The sequence below is a fragment of the Sitodiplosis mosellana genome, unplaced genomic scaffold (assembly GCF_009176505.1).
Source record: "Sitodiplosis mosellana isolate CC-2019 unplaced genomic scaffold, AAFC_SMos_1.0 Smas_scaffold_1, whole genome shotgun sequence".
Classification (NCBI taxonomy): Eukaryota; Metazoa; Arthropoda; class Insecta; order Diptera; family Cecidomyiidae; genus Sitodiplosis; species Sitodiplosis mosellana.
Window position 1 is genome coordinate 19414373 of NW_022595244.1, and position 24819 is coordinate 19439191.

Sequence of the window (24819 nt, forward strand, 5' to 3'; positions counted from 1 at the left end):
GTGAGCTGGGTGGTAGCGATGAATTTGATGGCATTCGAATTTATCAAGGTGGATGAATATCGTCTCGCTTGAATGCTGCCACATCGATGGCTTGCTCTTTCTCTGTCTGGTGAAAAGGGTTCCGCTTCACTTGTGATAAGCATTTTAGTGGCAACTGGTGCTTTTGTTACTCTTTCTCTCTCTCTCTCTCTCTCTCTCTCTCTCTCTCTCTCTCTCTCTCTCTCTCTCTCTCTCTCTCTCCTCCACTTTCGCCTCTTCGGAATGTTAATCGATAAATTTTCAAGGTAAATTGCCGCTGTAACACCTCACAATTGACTCGGAAATGAAGGTGCGAACGAATCGAAGAGAAAGATTCGCTCCGCTGCCGGAAACAGGAAAAATGAATGGAGCAATAACTCAGCCGGCAGCATATAAAAGCTGATGTATTTTATTTACGAAGCCATTGTTAAAGGATTTAATTTGAGTTGACATCACACCTATGACATGAGCTCGGTTCGACTCAAATCAACTCAGTGCTCGTACTAACATCGTACTAACACCCATGCACGAAATCCATCAACACTATTGCCGTCGGTTGAAATATGCGTGAAATGTCGCGATCTCCGTAACATCATCGACTCAGTTGGGTGCTCGGTGTTTTCATTCGTTCGCAAGCTTTTTTGTTTGCAAGAATAAAGTGGCAACACAAACATTTGGAAAGCTCCATGCCGTTATGATGCCTGACGATGAACGCGTTCGGCGTCTTTGTTTGCTTTTAAATAGTTCGCTGTATTACTTAACGATTATAGATGAGATCGTCTTAAGCACATCAACCGTTCTTTTTTCCTCTTGCCTCTTTTCCGTCGATATATCCTCTGGAGAAATTTAAGCGACTTATGGTGAATTTGTATGCATACGACCATCTGAATCGCTAAGATAGTAATTTCCAAGCACATGTACCACGCCGCACATACGTGCCATGTCACAAACGACGAAAATGGAGAGAGAAAAAAACTAACAAATAAAAAGAAATCCCTGCATGAGCGTATGCATAAAAATTTATATCCGATATACGATGAGATTCATATTACGTACGGCGAAACAACAACGCACGCTGCAGTGCACAACCCAACAAATGAACGACACTGAATGCGCAACGAGAGAATATAAAGAGACACAAAATGAGCGAGAAAGAGTAAGCAAAAAAAAAAATGTCATGCAGCATAGGAACAGCTTAACGAAAAGCACGCGCAATCTCAAGGTTTGATGGGATAAAAACTTGCGTTAGAAATTATCGGGAATATATGCTTGACAATAAACACATTTCATTCGGGGGCTGTGCACGCTTTTTTAATTAAAATAAATTAATTTGGCGAGCAATTAACAAGTTTTAATGGAAATGACTACGCTTGCCAGCGCCATAAATTTCCCAAGAATTCATATCGTCAACAAAACACACGCAAAAACCGTACGGACGATGAAAATATTTTTCTCGTTCGTTTTTTTTCTCCTTCATCACAGAAACTCATTTGCATAATACTGTTGTGTGAAGGCGAAGCCGGGGAAAGCGTCGGTGCAGCAAAAATGGAATGCGCGAAGAAGGTCTAGGTATATTCTTAATATATAATTTGCTTCTTGTGGATTTTTCAAGCAAACAACTTAAAGTAGTAATTCTTATGCGTCGTTTTATTTGAATTACGTGCATTTAAAAAAAGAAGAAGGAGAAAAAAGGAAGGACGCACGGAAAAATGAAGTTGATACGACGACGACGATGACGAAGGATGAGCGAATGGAAAACGTTAAACTATACTTGTGTGTGTTTTACCTTAAGAATCATGCACAGACTTGATAACAACAAACCAAGCATGAACAGCAGCCATAGCTCATCCGATTAATTAAAAATTATGTTTTCAAGAGGATGAACAGGGTTGGGAAAAAAATATATCATAAGTTGCGGAAGTTATCGCATGATTTGCGAATCATAAACAATGTGTGTGCGCCATACATTTTCTGCAGAGTTAGAGAGTGCTTCATTGGAAGAGTTTATTCCGAGAAATTGATATTAATCTTTTGAGTATTTTTGTGAGCTAGTGGTAGGCAATTCCGGCCAAATGAAAATATATTATTCAATGGAAGGGTGGTGCACATTTCGCATAGATAATTCGTAGAAAGGAAGTTTACACAACGATTTATAAATGAGTAATTTTACCTAATTTACTCGGCAATCATGCCTAGCACCTTCGTGGCACTGTGATAATATGCACCGAAAAAAAGTATGGAATTCAATGAATGTTTTCTCGAAAAATTAAATGGGTAATTAGCTAATATTGAAGAGAAAATGGGAAATACACTTTACACAGCATCGAAAATAGGCCATGGATAATGATTTTCTTGTGAGATAAAACATCAACTGTAACAGTTTTCATTAATGCACAATGATGTGCTGCTACACTATGGCCGAGAAGAGTGAAGCGTTAAGAGAGATAGAAAGCACTTGATGGCATCTTATGAAATGAATATTGAAAAGAACAAGACGGCAAAATCAAGAAATCCAAATGAAATCAAAAGGTTTTGTACTTCGCTTAACTAGAGCGGGGCGATGACATTGCATACACAACGAATGAAGCGCTACATGCTTTCTAAATTATCCATAAATGTTGTGCACAAGCGACCGTTTCCCGTAGCGTGATTTACCGCTTTACCTGGCTCTCTCTCACCCCACTCACTCGCTCGCTCATAAATATTGCATGAAATTCCCACGAAATTCCACTATGATTCATTATGAAAGTCAAGCATTGATGTAAACACTGGTAATTTATTACACGCTTTCTTTCGGGGTCATAAACGATCAAACGTGTTCGTTGCCTGTTTTTCCTTTCGACTGGGTGCTGCGCAGCTCTATCTCACAACTACTCTATCTGTGATATTGCTAGCGTTATCAACGCTAATGAAATGTGGTAATTAATTTTTGTGTAATGTTCGCATTTCGCCCCCAAGTCATAGCCGAAGCTGAAATCTGCTTCCTGCAAAACTTGAATAAACATTGTTAATTTCAGTGCAATTAAAAACAAATCGAGTTTCATTCGGCGAGATGATTGAATCGTTCCCAATTTGTGTACAACCCAATTTCAATGTCCAAATTTTGGTTTGCTCTTCAATTGAAAATTCTCAACAATGTTGACAGTGAAATGTAAACAAGCCATGGTAACTGATTAAATTGAGTCTGGTTGTGAGTGGCACAGAATCATAATCAAAACCAAAATATTAAATTGTGGAAAAACAAACATGGCATTGATATCATTCAAAAACCAGTTTCAGTTCATACTCCAGTAAATGGGATGCACATGTGTATCGTTCGCATGATACGCACTGCAACAAATAACAAGAAATGGGATCATCAGGCCTGTGGTCATACTGGGAAATGCATACAAAACCTTTTGACTTTCGACGAAATTCGGGCAAAAGGAATCCAACGAAAATACCCATTTACGATTGCACCCAGTTGTGACCAATGCCGTTGAAACTTTAGAATTCAGATGCACATCACGTTAATCCGATTTTAAAATGAAAACAAATCTCATCCCGACTGAATTTAATTTGATTCGGTGCAGACATCAAATGCGAATATCCATGGAAGACCGCAGCAAAATGAGAACTCATTTCATTATGGTGCAGAAAAGTTGATTTTTCTCAAAAGGAAACAAGCTTTCATTAAAACTAACACCATTTTCTACTCTCTCGCTCATGCTCTCTATCTCACACACACACACACATATATATTCACTCGCACTGGTTAAATGAGGATGAGTTTGCACGTTTAAATGAAAATGTTTGCCTGATGTTTCGTTCCACTGATGAGTTTTGATACAGTTGAAAGCATATCTAGAGCTTAGCTCGCCCGTTACTTCTTTTTCTCTTTCTGACTTTGTTCAATCAGGTTGCTATTGTGGGCACACAAAAAAACTAAATCCGGTATCATAAACGATAAAATGATTCTGTCAACTTTTGCTGTATGAAAGTTGATTTTTCCAAATCAACGCCCGTTGGCCATTTTATCGGCGTGTATGTGTCTGTAAATGTTTTCATGAATGAAATTGCTCGAATCCTTTTAAGTGAATTCTAACGAAATCTTGGTTCAAATGGCACATGTGGCAATTTTTTTAAATTTTCCCTTAGAGATCATCTTTTCTCTGTTCCTCTCTTTGTGTGCGTGTGTGCGTTTGCAAGAGTGAAAATTGGCTAATTTAATTTATTTATGTCTTTGCTTTCGTTCTTCCTTTTGCAACAATCTCCCATTATTTGATGCAGCATTGCTACGCACATGGGTTTGTTAAAAATACGAAAGACACACACTTTTTTGGTGTATACCTTTTGGATCTAAAAATATTCTCTCGCTCTTTATCTCGCTCTTGTTGTTGTTGTTGAGGCATATATGACAGAGTCAAGAAAAAACTCGTGAAATTCCACAATTCGCAGAACATATTCATCATTCGAGGCGCTTTGGTAGAGCCGCATACCATACACACGACCTTATAAATTATTAGCTTGATGTTAACGTATATTTATGGGCACACAAGCGCACTCGATGTACCATCATGGAAAAACAAAAGCATGTTCTTGCGATTATTGTGATTTGCAAGCCAGCCAACCACACACACACACACACACTCTCTTTATCTCAATGAGACAGAGAATACTATTTGTCTGCGTGGAGATCAAAGCGAAATTTTTTGAGCCGGCTCATGCCAAAAAATACATGAGATGTAATATTTATACAGGCATCGCCGAGCCGATGGAAATAGCAAAGGCGTATTTGTTGCGCATTTATGTGATTAAGATTTGTGGCCGAGTCGGATACGACGATTCGTCAACATGATCATCATGAATGCGAGCGAACGCGCAACAATAGCTGTACTCGGTGAACGACTATTCACACACACTCACATTGGACCACATCATTGCCATCCACTTCATGCAGATGATGAAAAAGGACCACACACAACATCAACAACAGCAACAACAACAACAACGGGAAAAAATCTTCAAAGAAATCAGCAAAAAACGCAGGAAGGAACGATCAGGAATATAGAGCATTAGCGAAAAGTATGGGAATAACAAAAACTGTTTTCTAAACACAAAAGTCCATCAGTTAACATATCCGCAGGGGTTTATTTACGTAATAATACATAATGGTCGGAGGCTTACGAAGAAAGAAGAAGAAGAAGAAGAAGAAGAAGAAGGAGAAGGAGAAGGAGGAGAGGAAGAGAAAAAATGAAAGCAACAAAAAGAAAACAAACAGCTTTATATTTGGCGTAAGGCCACACAAATTGAAGCCCAACGAATACAATGCGAAACTTGAAATGGGGAAAAACTGTAAGCAGTAGAGAAAAAATGCGTTTTGAATGGGCGCATCTAATAGATTGATGGTCCTCTTACCAGTTATTGTTCTTTTGCAGTGTAATTTAGGGAGTCCCATTTTTCCGCCTTTCAATTTGACTTTACAATTCACAAGACCGATCAACTACCGTGAAGTGGCCGAAACGAATGACAGAAATAAGAGATGAGGAGGAAAATAAGAGGAGAAGAGCAAAAAAAACCGCATGTTCAAAAACAAAAATGCCCAAACATCAGAGTGACATGTTGATGCTGGTGTCATGTTTTCAAGTATACACACAAATACACACATCACTTTAAACTGAATGATGGATTGCAGACGGAAAATTAGTGTTTGAAAAAGTGTTTGCGTTGCCACGCGCGTATCCTTACACATTTTGCGCATAGCTTCTGTTCCGAGCTAAGCTTCATAATAGGTCATATTCTAATCCTTATGAAAGCTTTTAAAAACTCCGCATTTGTATTCTATTTTTGGTACACTAATGATTCGGACGTTTCATATGTCTGCAGCGAACGAGGGGCAAATCACTCTGAAAAATTAATTTTTTTGGTTCACAAATTACTTTCACTTTTACTCTTTTTTCGGAAATCGCGAATTACTTTTTCTTTTTCAACAATTTTTTTGTTGATTAGTAATTTGTTAAATAAAATGTAATTTTTGATAATTTTTTAATTTGTGGTCGACAAATAACTTTTTCCAATAAATTACTTAAAAATTACTTGTCAATTAGAAATTACTTTTGATTGATTTCCCCCTCGACAGCGAAACAGTAACGGGATGGATCTCGTTATCATGATTCGTTTGATTTTCAAAAGCGAATAATATTTTCTTGGGGATTAATTTCCCTAGTCTTGACTAAATTATTTGTTGAGCAGCAAATCACTTGTTTCAATTGGACCATAGAGTGCGCATTAAAGCCAGATCCGAGATCAACCATAATGTGTGCGTGCGCGAGTGAGCGTCCCTTTGCCAAATGAACATTCGATTCGAATTTATACCAAAAGAATGTGTGCACGATATGATTTCATTGGATTTTCTTTTATCTGCTTGCCAAATATTGCGACTGGATATGGATGGAAAAATATTGCCCGAGAACGAATTCATTCAACCGCAAACACGTTTCAACAATAAACACACGGCCGCACACTCACTTATCACATGCCCCTCTCTCTTTCTCTCTTCTTCTTTGTGTCTCTTTTCGCTGCTGTCTATTCATCGAAACACGCTGGCGAGATGCTTTTTGTTCAGCTCGAACACGTAGATAATTGAGAACGCGCGATTCCGCGCATTGGGGTGGGTTATTGTCGATTGTTGTCGGCAAATCATAATGCGAGACATGCATATGCGATGTGGCCTTTGCGAATACATTTGCCTGCGAACGACGAAGCCAACGAAAAAAATAAACCGAGCTACCGAGCACCAAGTATGTTCACGTGGTTACGGCACATTGTTGATTTTATCAAACCAAGTCTCGTATTCAAGCTGAAGCTAATATTAGATGGTTTAGTCGGTCAAAGATAAAAATGATTGCAATAAATAGCCAAGCGAGCGCACGCACACTTATTTGGAGCACTCATGAACTCTCTTGCAGTATGTGTGTGCGTGTGTTTCTGGATCGGTTCGCAAATCAAATCGGATTCCAACACGATCCCGACAAAACAATAGAAAATGTATGCACGGAATCACTTTTTCCTATCGTTTTGTTTTCTCCAAATTCTTGGCCCAATTTAATTGCTACTTATTGATTCTGGGCAAAGGAAAACAAAGCGATGTGAAAGTTATTGTCGGCCTGATCGTGAGACAATCACAGTGAAAAATACGTCGAGCATGTGTTCGATACACATCCCATGTGTGTTAATGGAATCAGAATCGGAATGCATCGCACTGAGTTCGTGGCATAAATCAAAAATAAATCGAAAATTGTGTTAATTTGCATGCAGATATACACGTATAAAACAGAACCATCCGACGAGAACTATCGAAACAATCGCATTAGCGCTCGGTTCGGGCGGGAGCTTTGAATGGATTTCGTTGACGATTTGAAGAGCAAACAGAAAAAAAAATCGGTAACTGGTTGTGACTCGCTCAATGTAATTTGATTTTCAGGCGCAAAAAAATCCCTCATCTATTGAATAATATAAATTCGGTGGTCATAATGGTCTATTTCGTGTATCGTCTATTCCCGATATCAATTCAATTTCATTTTACAATAGCGCGCACTGAGCACTGCATCTATATGTGTATGTATGTGCACAGCAACCACATTCATAAATAATATTCTCTGGTTTTTTTTTGTTGGTGTCGATTCTGGCGAAACACAAAATAAATTGCACGAATAATCCGAACATCTATGAAAAATGTTGAGCAAATTTGCGTACGAATGGGGCCGTTTTGTGTGAGGCCGTGAAGCAAGAAAAAATGTATGATTTATTGGGATCCATTCAGCACCATCTATCGATTTTCAATTCGTGAACACTGGGATTCAATACGGCTTCTTCAGATCCTTTGTTCTCGACAAATGTGTAGTGTGCTGGCTGTGTGTGCTGTATTGTGTTGTGTCTATTCAGTGTATTAAGTAGAAGGAATTCATGTGCAAAATATATAGTAAACAAAACCGAAATTAATGGAAGAAAAGTACATCATCCTAATCCAGGCTGTGGTCAATTTTAAACCAGATTCAAAACAGAAACAGAAACAATATCGTTTGACCAAATCCATGTTCAATGTCCGGACAGAATTTGAAACTTACGGCTCGACCATTGTAACCGACTCATTTTTTGCTTGCTGTTGTTGTAGTTGGTTGTGCTGCTGCAGGTTGTGTTTTCAAATAAATTGGAAAATGCGGGTTTGTTTTCATTTTATTTGAATGAAAAAAAAAAACACTCCATTCGGTTGCCCATTTTAGACAGCCACTTGTATTATTACGCAAAATATCACATCACTTTTCTATTCTATTTGGTCGAACAAACGATGTGTGATTGCTATTCCTTAAAATTCCCAACACAGCTTCTGGCCAATGGCCGTCGACCATTTTGCACTGCTACACGAAAAAAAACATTTGTTTTATGGCAAAGCAGCAGCAGCAGCAGCAGCAGCAGAAAAACTACATACATACCATAAAACACTTTTCCATTTTGGGCATTCAAGCGAATCAAATCCAAACAATATGTGCTCACCAACACAATTGATTGGGTGTAAAATTGCGGCATTCGGAAAAAATATGGACAATAGAGTTGTGTAGCAAAGAAGAATTCATCAAAGCAAATATCTCGATTCAAGCGAATGGACTGCATCATCGACTCGATAAGCTTGATTACACGGAAATGTGAGAAGATTGATACAAAGAAAATAAAATGTAAACGATTCTGTTGAGGGAAGCAGGGAGAAAGAGAAAGAGAAATGGTCCAAAGTTCTAAGAAAGACATGAAACCGAAAGCGAACGGAACAAACAGAACCAAAACCAAACTATTAAATAAATCATCAAAATGGTGCCAAATCAAATAGCATATGCTAATATATATTCAAATCTGACGGTCGTTTTTGTTTTCCCTTTTTTCTGGCCAATCATTATTTGTTCGCTATCAATCAGAATATAAGTTTATAAATAAAAATAAAATATAAGCCCCTTTCATCATGTCAAAAACCAGTTGAACCATTGGATGCCAAATCCCTAATCTGCCGCGTATTTATGCCATGCAAACAAATTCATTTCATGTATTTATTATAGATGAATGGATTGATTTTTGTCGTATACACACCCGCACAACATATTTTGCGAAGGAAATAAAGAATTCGCGTTGCTGTACAACATACACTTTTTATGCTGATTATGGTTTTCATTCTCTTTTTCTCTTCTTCTCTTTCGTTCTGGTACTTTTCCAGGCCGTGCCATCGCCGAACAAAAAATGCGTTGGTTTCTCATTTCGATGCAATAAAATCACCGATTCGTGCTCAAAAAATTATTATTATCATTGGGTTGAATGCGCAACATGGGGCAGATTATTCAGTTGTCGGTTCATAGAAAAACAGCAAAGGAGAGAAAGGAAAAAAAATTGCGATTCATTCGCTCTTGATTCTGGGAAAAACCGCAGCAAATACTCCGACAAATTACTAACCGGAGAGGTCGTTTGCTTGAATTTGCGCGGTTTTGCAAAGACTAAAAACAGTTGCTGATGAAGTGGTTTCTTTTTCTGGTTTCTGCTCAACATTTTCGGCAACGATGTTCGTACATTGCGGCAATTTGGCCGAATCGAATCGGATTTTTGCATATTGATCCTTTGCATCTGCTTTTTTGTTATGAAAAAAAAAAAACGAAATAATAAGAAAGTCAATAACGTAAATCAGCACTTCGAACATTGACGCAGAAAAAAACATCAAATTATTGAAATATGTTTATTGAATATCGAGTGAAACGGCTGATAAGATGGAGACGAGGCTGTTGGGTGTGGTTTTATGCAGAAGTTTTCACAATGGAATTTGACTTATCAAAACAGCTCAATTTCATAAGTTTATTTCATCGTACACACAAGCGATGACGATGGTGGTGTGAGGTAAATCAAGTACCATATCTGGAACGAAATTTATCAGCAATTGCCTCGTTTGTGAGCAATATTTGGCGCATGTTAAAAACTGACAATTCCATCTTCATCCACCTTGATATGCACTCACCCGTAATGGAATATGAAAACGGAATAATATTCTTCTTGAAATTCTCACAGCATCGCAAGATTTTGCATTTGTAGTTTTTGGGATTTGAGTTTTCAATTTTATTCGGTGCTACCGGAAATGTACGCAAATAGCTTTTCCCCCCGAAAAAGTTCTCATCATCATTGCGACTTAACAAACTCTTTCTTTAATGCAGACAATGAATCGAGTGACAGTGTCAGAAGCAAAGCGCGAGCTACGGAGTGGATGGAATAGAAGGAAACGGAATCAAAACGATTCTCGCTATGTTCCAGGAACTACGTAGATAAATTATTCAGAGTAAGAATGAAAGTATGTCAATATCAATAATTCAGCAGTACTGTCTGAGAGTGTTTCTCCCTTTAAATTTTTGTCGTTCCTATTTAGTCCGCTGGCTTGATGTATGTTTGAGCTGTATATATACTACGGTATGGATTGAAAACACAATAAATATTTCTCTTTAGAATGTCAAACGCAAGTCAGTTGATCAAATACACATAAAGCATCAAAGAAGTGAAGAGCAGGTCGTATCGCTCAGGCTTGGTGGTCGTTTGATCTTCAATGGAATTCCACCAAGAAAAAACAATTGGTTGGAAGCAAGTAAAATAACTAAAATAAATACCCAGAAGAAACGGAGAATATGTTTATACGCTCTCTGTGCGCCGAAAATACACTGCAATATGCAGAATATACACTAGAATGTATATTTAATGGGCGTCGAATAGACATGAATATTGAATATATATTGCGGTTTGTTCTCGGTGTATAGAGGGCGCTAAAAACCCATTCGCCGTTTCTCTTGAGTACAGATGAGCGCATTGCGATCAATCTCAGATTCAATCATAAAATGCACCTGCGATGAAATATATAATTGTTGTGGGCTCATGAGTGAGCTACAGTCAACCTATGCTTTCGGCCGGCGCAAGATAGCGGCGGCGCCTAGATAAGATGTATTAGCAATTTGCGGCATTTTTAAGAACTATCAATACTTTTTGTTGTTGTCACGAATTTTTGCAACAACAAGAAGTATTGATAAAGTTGCCGCAGATTCTATTTAGGCGCCATCGCTATTCACTGTCACGTCAAAAACATTGGTTCTTATAGCAGAGGAGCACACGTTGGCTACAGTGCCGCATGCGGTAATGCACACGGACTCACAACAAGCAAAGCAAAGCAAATTGAGCTAGAATTTTATCTGAAAGAACAAACAAACATAATATAAAAAAGAATATTGTTCATCGAGCGAAGTTTACTTGTATCAATATAATTATAAATCACAACATTTTGCCAACTCTCCTATTCACTTTGAATTTGACAACTGATATTGAGCGCAAACACCACCTAGATAATCTAAGGCTAATGACAATACAATCAAGTAAACTCTCCGTTCTGTCAAACGTCATACTGAAGTATAACTTCGGCCAACCGAGTTCCAACCAAATACATGTATTATTATATACGAAGCATTCCACTGTTGCATTTTGCAGACAAACATGTTCAAGTGAATCACATTCGGAGTGTGAATATGTCAGGTTGTGGAAAATATCAAATATGTTCATCAATGTATAAGAATTAATCTTTAAAACTAACAACAAAATTCGTTCAAAAATGTCTATTTTAATGGTCAAATTACTGTTTAACAATCATATCAAATAATTTTACATTTGACTTTTCCTATGCTAAATAATAATTCGAGTAATTTAAATGAAAAGGAATTTTTGAAATGTATTTTAAAAGGGTTGGTAAAATGCTCTGTCGCTCGATGTGGAGCGTTTTATTTCAATCAAATTGAGATTGGCATATAAATTTTTTGTTGCCATTTTTGTTGATAAGTAGATGTCTTCCTTGAGGTAAAAGGTTACTTTACATGCTCCCGACAACCTATTACGCTCTTCGTTGAATTTTGATAAATACTTTTGAAATTGAAACTTCATCAATTTATGGGTTTGAGGGCACGTTTCAATATGGAGTTCCTTTAATTTCGGCAGTCGACGAAGAAATGGACAAAACTCCTCTTTCGATTCTACACATAAATAAACTTTGAGTAAATTTGGAAAAGAAACTGCAAGAGCTTCTAAATCAATCTTTGTCAAGTTCCCATAAATACATATTTCTTTAAGACTGGCAATCTTTGGCAAGAAAATATTATCTTCAAAACGGCCTAGGAAATTTTCAAGTCTAATTGCACCGATTTGATTAATTTGAGCCTGTGAAATTCTGATACCTATTGATGTTTTGAGCTCTAATCGCTTATAAAAACCATTGTCGTAGAGTTTATTTAGCAAAGTGCAAGTACCATTTAATTCATTTAGATTTGCACTATGATGCCATACCATAACACTCAAAATATCTAATTTCACTTTGAGATTAATGAATGTGTCGATGAACTTCGAAAGAATTTTATGGTCAGTTTTGAAAATTTTCAGATGTGCATTATTCTGAAAGAAAATGCTTAGACTGTAACCAAATCTGTCATCTGTTTGATTATATATCAACAACTGCTCTAGCTTTGGATATTTATACCTCATCCAATCTGGTTCAAACCTGCCAACAATGTTAAAGTTTAGAATCTTCAAATTCGGACAAAATTTTAAGAATTCGTCATAAAACTTATTTATTTCAATTGGGCGAACCATTAACAAATTAATAGCTTCGATTTTATCTAGTTTTTCTTTGATGAAATCTGTCATGGCTTTACTCCATCTAATACGCACAAAAGTAATTTCTCGAAGTGAATCACAATTTTCTCCGATGTACTTAAAATCGACTTCCCGGCTGGATATGGTAAATCGTGCAACTGGGAGAAATTCTGCGAATCCATTAAATTGACAACCGTAGTAACGGAAATTTTGATATTCGCAAAGAATGTGATTGTCGTTGAAATTCTCTCGAAAATAGAGGCCGGTGAGTCGATGCATCCGCTTGCATGTTTGGCCGAGTGAATGCAGATCCCGGAGTGAGAGCCAATCAAACAGATCATCACAGCAAATGGCATTTAACTTAAAAATGGCCGACGAAAACTCCTGGTTTGCAGCAACAGTTTTATTTGGATCGACGTCATTTGGTTTCGGTTGCTTAGATTTCTCGTTGTTTTCACCATTATTTTTACCCTTGTTCATCCTGATTGTAGTTGATTTTCTTTTCTTAATTCTTTTCTCTTAACTATTTTTTATGTTTGTAAACTTTAGTTCTGCAGTGAAGTCAGACCAAAATTGAAAACCTGAATTAATAATGAAACTGAATCAACAATTTGTAGAGAGTCAAATGTATGTTTTGCTTTCAGTTCACGAATAGCACTAATCGTTAGTGGCAACGAACATCATATATCGTTAAATTGTTATCTGATGCTTCGGTCTGAAGTTGACTTCGTTTGACATTGGTTTCCCACTATAATTCGGATCTGCAGTGCCGATATAGTGCTGAGTTGCAAGTGGAACTAAAGAACAACATTCCGTTCAAATCCACACAGCCGGTGTATATATCGCAGTGTATTTTTGGTGTATAGAGGGCGTATGAACATATTTGCCGTTTTTCTTGGGTACCTCTTTTGCAGAACATAAAGTTTATGTGTTCGGTTTAACAACTTGTCAATTCATCTCTGGCTACCGCTATCGTTTCCCTAACTTTTCTCGCTCGATAAACGCGCGTGGAATAAATTATACCATTTTTTTCTGATCCAACGAAACTAAGCTGGGAAATGTGTGCATACATTTGATTCTATTAGATGTTGTTTGCATTTTAAATCACAAAATGAAATGCAACAGAATGTGTCTAATTGCGATTGGTTGAGCAGCCACCATGCAGTTTCATTGGCAATGCGGGCAAAAGTGCAAAGATAAACTTGCATGTATCTGTCGAAAACCTGGAATAAATGCAGAATATTTGCGGAAAATCCATTGAAGTATTTATTTTTCGAATGAACATGGTTTAAAATCGGAAAGCAAGAAAGCAATGCACGAACAGATTAGCGAACTGCATACTCGAAACTGCAAACTGATTTCATTTAAATGTGCCACTGAGACGTGCATATATGGTAAAATGTGGGCGAAAAGTTTGCCAATCATCACCGAATTGCATATTGCACCTAAAACGACAAGTCAAATTCAAAATGGCTCTGGTGGAGAAAGTGAAAGAGTGTGCAAGAGTGTTACAGCAACAACCACTGATGCTTCTGCTGTTCCTGCTGCCATCGACAACGACACTGATATTCTCGTGCGCCAACTTATGTGTGCGTTCGTATCCTTCTTTTTCGAGTATTTATGCAACTTTTCTCACACTCGACACACCGAGTCTTCGGAATCGTGTGGAGAAAGGGAAACAGACACAGACCAACTCGTTACACTTTGAATTTCGTATGGCAATGCTGCAATGTTATGAAATAAGCTGTGTTTTACGATTTGCCGTTTAGTTTTATGCTCGCAATAAGCAGCCAGCCGTATAACTACAGCAGTTAAACATTTGTCCACGCGCTAGCACATTCAGAGATGCCCTCATATTCCACCATCCCTATGCCACTCTCACTCTATCTCATCATTTACGAATTTAATGTTGTTCAATGATGGCTTTAATGAATTTGGCTAGATAATTACATATTGCGGCCAATTATTTGCACATTTCGCAGCAAACTCGACTGTACTTTTGTAAAAGTTATTTAGTTAAAACTATCATCTAATATTTTATGCAATCAAAAGGAGTGCGCTTCCGAATTTCAACGACCCGAAAAGAAAGAAGAATACACTCACGCTCACACTTCTGGCGATATTTTTGCATGAGAAGGCACATGTCGATGCGCATTTCTGTGAGCAAACATTTTGATTATTCGGACTACATTTTAATGACGTTAATAAAAACGAAACGAGATTCATTCCGAACGGGTTGCATTTTAAGCGAGTATTCAACATTAAAATGAAAACGAGCGAGAATACAAACACACAATATGCTGCTGCTGCTAAACTCTTACACTCGCCCGGAAGAATTTCCCTCACTCATTTCCGAGATAATGTTTGTGAGGCTTTTAATTTAAAGAGTTAGTGCCAATTTTGACGTGCTAAAATTGGATCTAAAACTAGGTTACATCAATAAAAAGTACTCAACACAATTCCGGTGCTCATGCACAATATTTGAAGACTTGCAAACGTTTAATTCACACGGAATGTGTAGACTTTTCTCTCTTTTCTTCTTTTGACAAACGCTTTTGAGCTTTATTGATTTTTCTTCAGTTTCATCTACTTTATTTTTATGAATGGCGTTCTATTCTCTTTTTTTTATATTCTTGTTGAGTTATATGCCTCCAGAGTGTCGATTTGGCGGCGAAAAAGTCCATTACAACAATTGCTTTCAATTTTGTAATATTCAAGATTATATTCTTTTCTGGCGCTGTCGTCGTTGCTGCCGCTGTTACAATCATGTTATTTTCCATTTTCGTTTAATGTCAATACACATAGGCATCATTGAGCAGAGGCGATGAACAGCCGTCTTTTGAAATTTATTTCGAATTACGTCGTCTGGTGAACGATTTTAATGAAGTGAAAGCGAAAAAAATGTGCGGAAAAATGTCAACACATGAATGTGAGGCGATTTTCTATGGCTAAGCGCAGTCAAGCGCGATTTTATGTATGGTTGATAACCGTATGAATGGATTAAAAATGGAAACTGATTGCAAAAAAATAACGGCAGCGTTTACTGCAGCAGTCGTCTGAGCTATCGAATATGTCGATCGTTAAAAGAAAACCGACAGACCGAATTTAAGCATTCCAAAAACCATCGTTACTAAGTCAAAATCAAATGGAACATATTTTAACGTTGTTCCCGTGTCTAATTCGGTTTTTGAGTCAGTCAGACTATGGTCAGACCATTTCATGGTTGAAAATTGTCAAGTTGCCAAAAACGTGAGCGATGTTATCCAACGGAGTACAATAAAATTCTTGTTTATGTCTGAATAAGTGGTGCGTGTAGACTTATGTCGGTGTACCATCTCACTCTCTCTCTCTCTCTCTCTCTCTCTCTCTCTCTCTCTCTCTCTCTCTCTCTCTCTCTCTCTTTGTTCCTCTCATTTATTTGGTGTCGGTCAATATTTTGATGTGTTTGTCTGCAACGACCAAGCAGCAATGGAAAATATTTCATTTTCCAACACATTTCAAAAACGCATTTTCAGTTGTCGTCGTGTACACTTTGAGGTGATTTTCCATCACACCAATGAGAGAACCCATTAAAATATTACACATGCACGAGTGAAATTCAATGTATGAGGGCGTACATGAAAATCGAGTTTCTTTAACGACAAACAGTGCTCATATTTCATGATTCTGTGCTCGCGAATATATTGCTGCATCGAAAAAGATAAGAGATGAAAAGAACATAGTGGCTTGTATCGGTGTGTGCGGTATTGTTCATTTGATATTGAGCTTTTACGTCGATAAAATGGCATTTCATCGAAATTCTTTCCCAGTTTTCTTCGTGTACTTCGTTTTTTTCTCTCTCGTCATGTTGTTGTTTCGTGTTCGCCTGCTTACCTTTGGCAGAAAATGTTTCTACAAGATTTCGTAACATGAAACCAGAAGCTCTTTGCTTCTCATTCCGTGTGCACACAAGAGAAAAATCAACATGCATCAACACATGTTTCCTGCAAACAAATTTCGATTTGTTGCCGCAAATATTCGATGTTCATGTTTGTAAAACCATTTGCGCGTCTTTTGCGTCATTTTTCAATATGCCCTCGTTCTCACTGTGTGCTTGTGTGTATACACATTTCGTTTTGCTGGAGCGCCAAACGAGAGGAAGAAAAGATGGAATTCTTTTGCCAAAACCACTGAAATTCACGCTGTAAAATGAATGTGTTTAATAACGTGGAGTATTTTCAGCGTTTGCGGCATTCGTGTTCGTTACAAAAATAGAATGTATATTTATATGGAGCAAAGAACGAACAGAGAAAAAAAAATTGGATCACAATGCTATCCGATAAGCGAAAAATTGTGTTGTTGAATCTTCTTTCAAATTGTTCACTTTTTTTTCCTTTCGCGTTTCCACTCCCATCCTGATTCTTTTCCACGTCTTCCCGTTCGTCATCATTGGTGGCAATGGCGGGGGTAATGCAAAAATAAGGTACGTCAACAACATGTGTGAGTTTGTTTGTGACATCGATATGGCCCAATACATTCGAATGAAATGAATTAGATGACAGCACTCCAACATCGCTTGTATTTATGGAAAGTTTCGCGACAACTTTAATTTTCTGTCAATGAAATGAGCATTCCGCACTCGCGCACATCTTTGATGCTATGATATAACCTAATTTTTTTTGTAGCTTCCGTTCTCCGCCTTCAACTCGTGCTCTGCACATAACTAAGAATAGATGGTACGAAAGCAAAAATGTCGGAACGCACCAAAGTAGCGTATACAAACGGAAGCGTATTGATACGAATTCAATCGTTGCCATAGAGGTAGTTCACAATAGTTGTGTGAATTTACTGGTGACCTTTTGCTCTTGTGTTTCATCGTTAATTCCAGCCAATTGTGCGCTTATTGGTTTGTTCCGCTTCCATCATCGTTTGTTCGATTGTGATGTTGAAAAAGAATCACAACCCAAGCAAATATTGGCTGATAAAAGAGAACGTAAATAATAATAATTGCGTAACGCGATGTTCACACATACATACTGCGGCACAGCCCGCCCTCCACTTTGTGTATATCATCAAAGGTTCTCTCCTATGTTTGTGCTTCTGTTTTGCCGTTTTTGACAAGTGAAAATAGTCATGAAAATTGTTCAGATTTCGTGATATGTTCTTCGATGTCGTATGTGGTGGGGTGGTTTGGTTTATACACCACATTTCCGGTTGTTTGTATGGTGTTGTTTTTTTTCTTTCATCAAATTGGTATCATGTGTGTATGGGAATGTGTGCTGCGACGCGGCAGTAATGCGTCTTCAAAAAACAATCGAATGAGATAAGAAAATGAATGCGCTGTTGTGAGTGTCGCGGAAGTTTTGTTGCAAAAATTGTATACAGCTCTAACTGCCTCATATCCTAGTTGTTATTGCTCGCTCGTGTAGCGTTTAATTTAAGCGTACACTGGAATATATCAACAAACAATAAATAGATATTTTCTTTGAGATACACACGCAGCTTTTTGCTTGACTGACTCACTGACACGCACTCGCACCACTGAAACATCAACGAATTGTTTTTCTGCCAACTTTGTGCCAAGCACTTTGCGTTAAGGCTTCTTGGATTCTCAAGAGCCCTTTTGCTCAACTTGATATTCGAAGAGTGAAACATGAGTCGTGTTACACAACGAAAGAACCACCCAAAAACCATTTTGGCATGATCGTTTTTTTCCATGGTATTATCATATGGATGAAGAAAAAATATATGTGATTTCTTTGGTATTTAAATCGAAAGCCAGAAATGGCCCAAAAATGCGAATAAAATGAAAGAGGAAGAGAGCTTGAACGTTAGCTTTATACGCATTTATGCCAAACATTGGCTAATCACGCATTTAGAATTACTGATAAGGCTAATATTAAAACGCATCCGGATGAGAAGGGAAACATCAAGATAGCAAACAGCAAAGCATCGTATTTATCTGGATTGAGGAGAAGTCGCATTTGAAACGTGCATGTCAAAGCAAACTCTATGGTCCAACAAACGAACGGCAGGCAACCAAGCAAGCAAGCATTCACTTTTCGTTTCCCAACTTGATCCAACACACAAACACATATTTTAAACGCTTCAGGCCAGAAACAATGAAGCCTTTTGTTTTCATTTCGAGTAATAAATAGTTTTATTATTTAAATTTTTCATTTACGATAGTCCTTTGAAACACCCATTTTGTTCGAAGAATGTGTGTGAATGTGAGTGCGTTGTGTGCGGGCGCACGCTTTTTTCTAATGCAGCACAGGCAATAAATCTTGTGGTCGAAGCTTTTTTTTTCTATATTTTATATTCGTTTGCCTTATTCGAAACGTCGTCGATTCATTCTCACACGATTGATTGAACAATAAAAAAGCATGAGCAGTAGTTTTGAAATTGCGCCACAGCGACGCGTTCCAATGAAATATACGACGTTTGTGTATTTTAATAACGAAATTGCGAACAGATGTGACTCGCGACGCGTTTACCACTGTGTGCTTTTTTTTATATTGCAAATAATTGTAATTCAATGTTTGGAATCATCATAATTTTTCACTCTCTCTCTCTCTCTCACTTTCTTCTTTTCCGATCGAATCAATTTCGGATCGTGTAATCAAAAATGTTGCCATCGTATGCGACAGAAAAAATAAATATATATGTGTAATATCAAAGTTTTTTTGTTGCAGGAATTGATTGTATGATGTACGGAAAATGGTGTGTGGGCTCTGGATTTTAATGAAAGCCATCGAGAAATCCCACAGCGACTGTTTGTATTCTCATGAAAAATGAACGATACATGTGCCACGGCTTATGTTTCAATTTTCTCTTCCATGTTTTATGCTCAATGAGTGCCAATATTCGCCAAATTTATATTGCATACAATGCAGATACGCTAGATGCCATCGAAACGATATTTCAGATATCGAGATATCTGCCGCACTTATTCGTACGAAGCAAGGCGAAAGAAGAATGCGCATCCACACAGGGGGTAATAATACACAAACCTATGACTACTGTGATATTTGAACGACGATGTGTATGCGCGCTGTATTTCCTCCCATCTGTGTGGATGCGCATTCTTCTTTCGCCTTGATATTGACATTAAATGCATGTTTCCGCCTGCTCCCTGGTGTCATTTTCCCCTCGCTTTCGCATCCTGTTTGCTTTCCCGTGAATTTCGTCTTGATTTTTTGAGGCGCGAACACAAAGCGAGTGACACACTTGACGCTTACATCTTATCGACATTGATTTAAGCATGTGCGTGAATTCGCACTTTAATGCATATGGGATTTATTTCCGATTAATTTCCTTTGTGTTTTAGCTGAACGTGATATTCTAACCGTGTGAAATGCGGAGACATGTGCATCGCCTTAAGCATACCGTTCAGCATTCGATTCACTGGAATTCAATTTCCAATTCACAAAAAAATAAGACTTTGTCAAAAGCGCGAAGTTTTAAACTTCGTTCAAGATTCACAGCTGCATTATTGCTGCTGAATGAATGCTTTGAATATAAACTAACTAAACGTGAAATTTACCTTGTTGATCCGATTTAACTGCTGAAAAAATCACTTTGGAGCTCCTGAAAAGAAATGAATAGTACGATGCAATTAAAGTTATCAATAGGATTAAATCGATACAATCAATTTGAACGGATTTTGAAAGTGTCTCATAAAGAAGAATGAAAACATCACGAAAAAAATGCTTTCTCAAATCAGAATATTCGAAGGGAAACTTTGATTGCCACACAAACGAAAATTAATTCCACATTTTAAACTTCATAACTGAACGCCCTGCTTTACTATGTGCGATCCCTGTGGTACTAATGAAAAATCACTGGAGCGATGAAAGCACCGAGAAAAAAACGACCAGAATAATGTCAAAGTTTAATTTACATTGTTTCAAAAAGATTGTGCGGGAAACAAGAGTGAACGCGATCCTTGAATGCAAAACACAGTAAAAAAAAGAACGGATTGCAACGAATACGGAGGGCTTTCATTGGTTTTTGTGCGTATTTTGGCTCAGCAAAACTTGCTGGCGTTTGCACATTTTTTTATTCATTGGTTTTTGCTGTTGGCTGTTGATAATATTTATATTGAGAATGAATCTTATTATAAAATGCAAGGCAAAAAAATTGTTTGATTTCAAATTTGGATTTCTTTTTCTGTCTCCTGTTTCTGAATCATGAAATGTGTTGTCTCAATTGTGTCACCGCCTAATTTTGGTACATATTCAAAACTCACTTGAAACTTGTTCCATTTTTGCGTGGAACAATTGTTCGCAATTTTCTTGCTTGTGATCTTCATATTAAAATGATGACAAATGCATTGTTTTGGGTCGCGTCCTTGGCAATACTTAAGTATACATACATTGACTGTACAATTTATTCACTCGACTCTACTCTTCCCTTTTCAAGTTTAAGCAAATAAAATGTCGACAATAATACTCAAACACAGACGGATCCAGCTCTTTACATTTCGTCTGACGTCTGAACGGTACAATCTAAAGGAATTTTACATTTTTTTCGTCAATATTTTTTTCTTCTGTAAATTTGCTCCCTTTTTCTGTCTTTTTGCAAGTATATAATAACGTAAGTTAAAAGAACTGGTAAAGAAACAGCGAAAAGGAAAGAGCAGTAATTTTATTTAAATTGTTTTGAGTTTCGTTCGTTTCATCTGCTTGTTGCCATCCCAGCTTTCAGTAAGAGCGCCTAAATCTTATCGCAGAAGAGGGGAAAAACGGAATTTGACGACCTTTGAAATAGCAATTTGCTGGCAAATAAATTTGTTTGATTTCGTAACATCCACTTTGGTTTTTTTTTCTCGAAATATTTCCATTTTTCGCTCTTATTCTCTTTCTCTCGTTCTCTCTATCTTTCTCTTTGCATCGTATTTGCCTCGGGATCGCCACATAATAATCGATAACGAAGTTCTTAATTACAAATCATCAAGCGAAAAAGTTTTCGTCTTTCTTTCACATTTTCCAAACGAGTCAAATGTCCAAAGGGATTTTAATGACCCAACCAACTGTCCTGAGATAGATCATTTTTGCTCAAATCCGTCGAAAGTCTCGCTTTCACATTTGACTGTTGAAAATCCAATAAAAATCAAGTACAATGAAGACGAATGCAAAACCATATTTCATAATGGTACACATCACTCAAATGAGACTTTCATTGGTCCCATGTCGGTTTCTCAAGCCCACTTCATTCATAAAAATATATGCATCACTCGGTCAATTTAGAGAGGATAAACTGGAATAACAATGGCAATTAGGTTGCCAAAAGAAGAATATAGAGATATCAAATTATCCGTTGAGTTTGTATTGAATTGGTGCAGAGTGGAGAAAGAGAGTAAGCGAAGGTAAGCTGTGGTGTATTTGTGGTTACTTAGAGACCGATGTTGATGAAAGAAATCTACCGAGAGGCATCGTAACATCGTTGGTTATTTGATTGTTCATCGTAATTAAATTCGACTTGAGTGTTTGCTCGTGAGAGGATTTTTGTGGGTCTGTGTCGGGCAACACAGTCAGCTTGATTGGCATGACCATCTGCGATTTTTTTTTCTTTCATGAAGTGCTTTGCTTATTCGGTATCAGTGCAGCATCACAGCAATAAAAATGACCTGTGTCGCAATAAAAATTATATGAAGCTTTAATGTGCTTAGGTGAAAGTTATTTTTGTCGCAACACAAATAAAAATCGTGTCCCTTCACCACAAAATTATGCCATTGAAAGAGTGTATGTACACGTGTTCTGTGCAATCGAATGTTCCATTAGCAACCGCAATTATTATTGGCACAGAACGATAACTTTTCGAATTTTCACGGCATCAAACGAGAAATTACCTTTTTTTTATTGCACCGAACCGTATTGAAATTGTAATTACTCGTAATAAATGGGACCCTTCTTACAAAGGCAGTAATTTGCAAATTGAGGCAAAGTGATTCCTATCTTTAGATCATAATGGCCGCAAACTGCAATGAGGCAGTTGTTTGAATCAATATTCAATTAATTTATTGAAGGCTGTGACACATTTTGTTCCGAACTCTACAAATTGATTTTTGGAACCTGGCCAATAAAATTAAAGCTCTCGATCCAGACACCAGAACCATTTTCAGTCAAGTATGGCACACAAAAAATGGAATCTGATGTTTTTCACCCATAGAATAATTTGATTTGGATTCACAAATTGAACGCTCGATCAATAGCCAATTTCCGTCCCTTTTACTGGTCATCAACTCAAACAGTTTCTCTACTGTTGCGCATAATCTAATAATAAAAACCGGTTACGATGCATTAGAAATTAATGGCAGTGCAGATGACTTGTTGATATTGTCAACTTTTCGCCTGAACTTCGGTCAAATTTATTGGTTGAAAATTTCAAACAGTTTTTGTCGCATGCAAAAAGCGTCTCGTTTGCAATGTTTGCATAAAATAATGGACAAATTTACGTTTATGGGCCAATTATAATGATATTATAAGCTAGAAAATAAATTTCTGGAAGCTGAAATCTCAAAACATAACTTTAGAAAGGTATTTTTTTTTTCTAAACCAAAATCTCAACATACATATCATTGAAAACAACAACAAAACTTCCTGTTGTCGAATTTTGTGAAGTCAAATACCTTATGAAGAGTGTATTTGGGTCAGTTAAAGGCATCACAATGAGAATAATCAACAATCTACGAACAAGCTGTAGATGTCGATTCGAATAGTTTGCAATTTCGTTCAGTCAGTGTACAAGGCAAGTGTATTTACTTTGAGCACAGATAGAACATTGCGTAAGTCGGTTTTGTGCACTGCTTTTGATGTCAAAATTTACAAATTCAATTATTCACTGTTGAACAGCTTCACTCCAGAGAATGAAAATGTAATTTAAGCCATCAATCGAAATATAATGTGGTAAAGGCTTCCATAAAATTGGGCCCATACGAAAATATTTTAATATGTGCATGCATAAAATAGAGCAAGCCAAAAATGGAATGACGCAACTGCTACGGTTAAGTATGTATGATACACAATTTTACACTTAACCTATTCAAAAAGCCTTTGAATGTTATTAATGCTTAACGGCACATGTGTATAGGGATTTTCACTTGTTTTATATGGAATTATTGGGTTTCATGGCAGCTACCAATGTGAAGGAAAGGATTTTTATTATTTGCGCATTGTTCAATGTATTGACGAATTTGTGAAAATAGTTTTTCATACAAACCATTTCAAAATGCGATGCATTAAATACAAAGTTTAACTATATTTTAATTAATGTACTTTTGTTTCTCTAGTTATTGGTAACATTCATACAGCCCCATTATCTGAGTATCAGATGACAGCATTAAAACCACATTTCTACTAGGTATTCTTGAACGCTTTGTACGATTCCTCATAAATTTGTCATCGTGTTTGTTGTTATTTCTCCCCATCAATTACATTAGACGAGTGAAATTGAATTGTATAATGTGGCTTTTGTGAGATGAAGCCAATTAAATAGATTAAGTTATACTCTGGAAGTCTGTACTTGAAATTTTCTTCGGTGTAAATATGCCCCTCTTTCTGTGGATGAGCTGTAATTGTAGAAGATTATAACCATTAATCCATTAGACACTTTGGTGCCAAAGTTCAAAGGATAGATATGGTTTGTCATTTCGTCTGGCAATGTTTAACGGCTAGAAATAGATCCCTTTGAGCAGATTAATCCACTTATGTGTATTCGCTCCGAAGGCTTCAACACATTTCCCTGGCACTTCAATTTCGGTGCTACCATTTGCATAACACAAAGCCAGTGATGTATAAAGCAAATAACCAGAAAAAAGTTCGAATTTGCAAGCTGCCTCTCTCTCTCTCTCTCACTCACTCACTCATTCTCTGGAATCACAAAACGCAATTTACATTTAAACGCTTGACACATACTCAAACATCAAATATATGTATGTCGTAGGCCAAACGTGGATTGATGCATGCAAATAACGTTGTGAATTTACTTGAATATGGAAATTTGAATACAAAATGGCATCGTCGAATCAACAAACGCTAACGTCGAAAGGAACATAAACCGTTCGAATTTAAAGCATGTGAACATGTATAAGTCGAATTTGGTTGGGATACGACCGTATCGACATGTGAACCTCAAAGTTAT

General features: G+C 37.2%; 1 protein-coding gene across 3 annotated transcripts in view; it reads right to left on the bottom strand.

Moving 5' to 3' along the window:
* Positions 1-24819, bottom strand: part of LOC129566482 (TWiK family of potassium channels protein 7-like) — a 135826-nt gene that overhangs the window by 90970 nt on the left and 20037 nt on the right. For all 3 annotated transcript variants that reach the window (XM_055442472.1, XM_055442453.1, XM_055442463.1), the window contains exon 2: positions 20222-20265. The gene's annotated coding sequence lies outside the window, so the exon portion shown is untranslated. The remainder of the gene's footprint in view (positions 1-20221; positions 20266-24819) is intronic.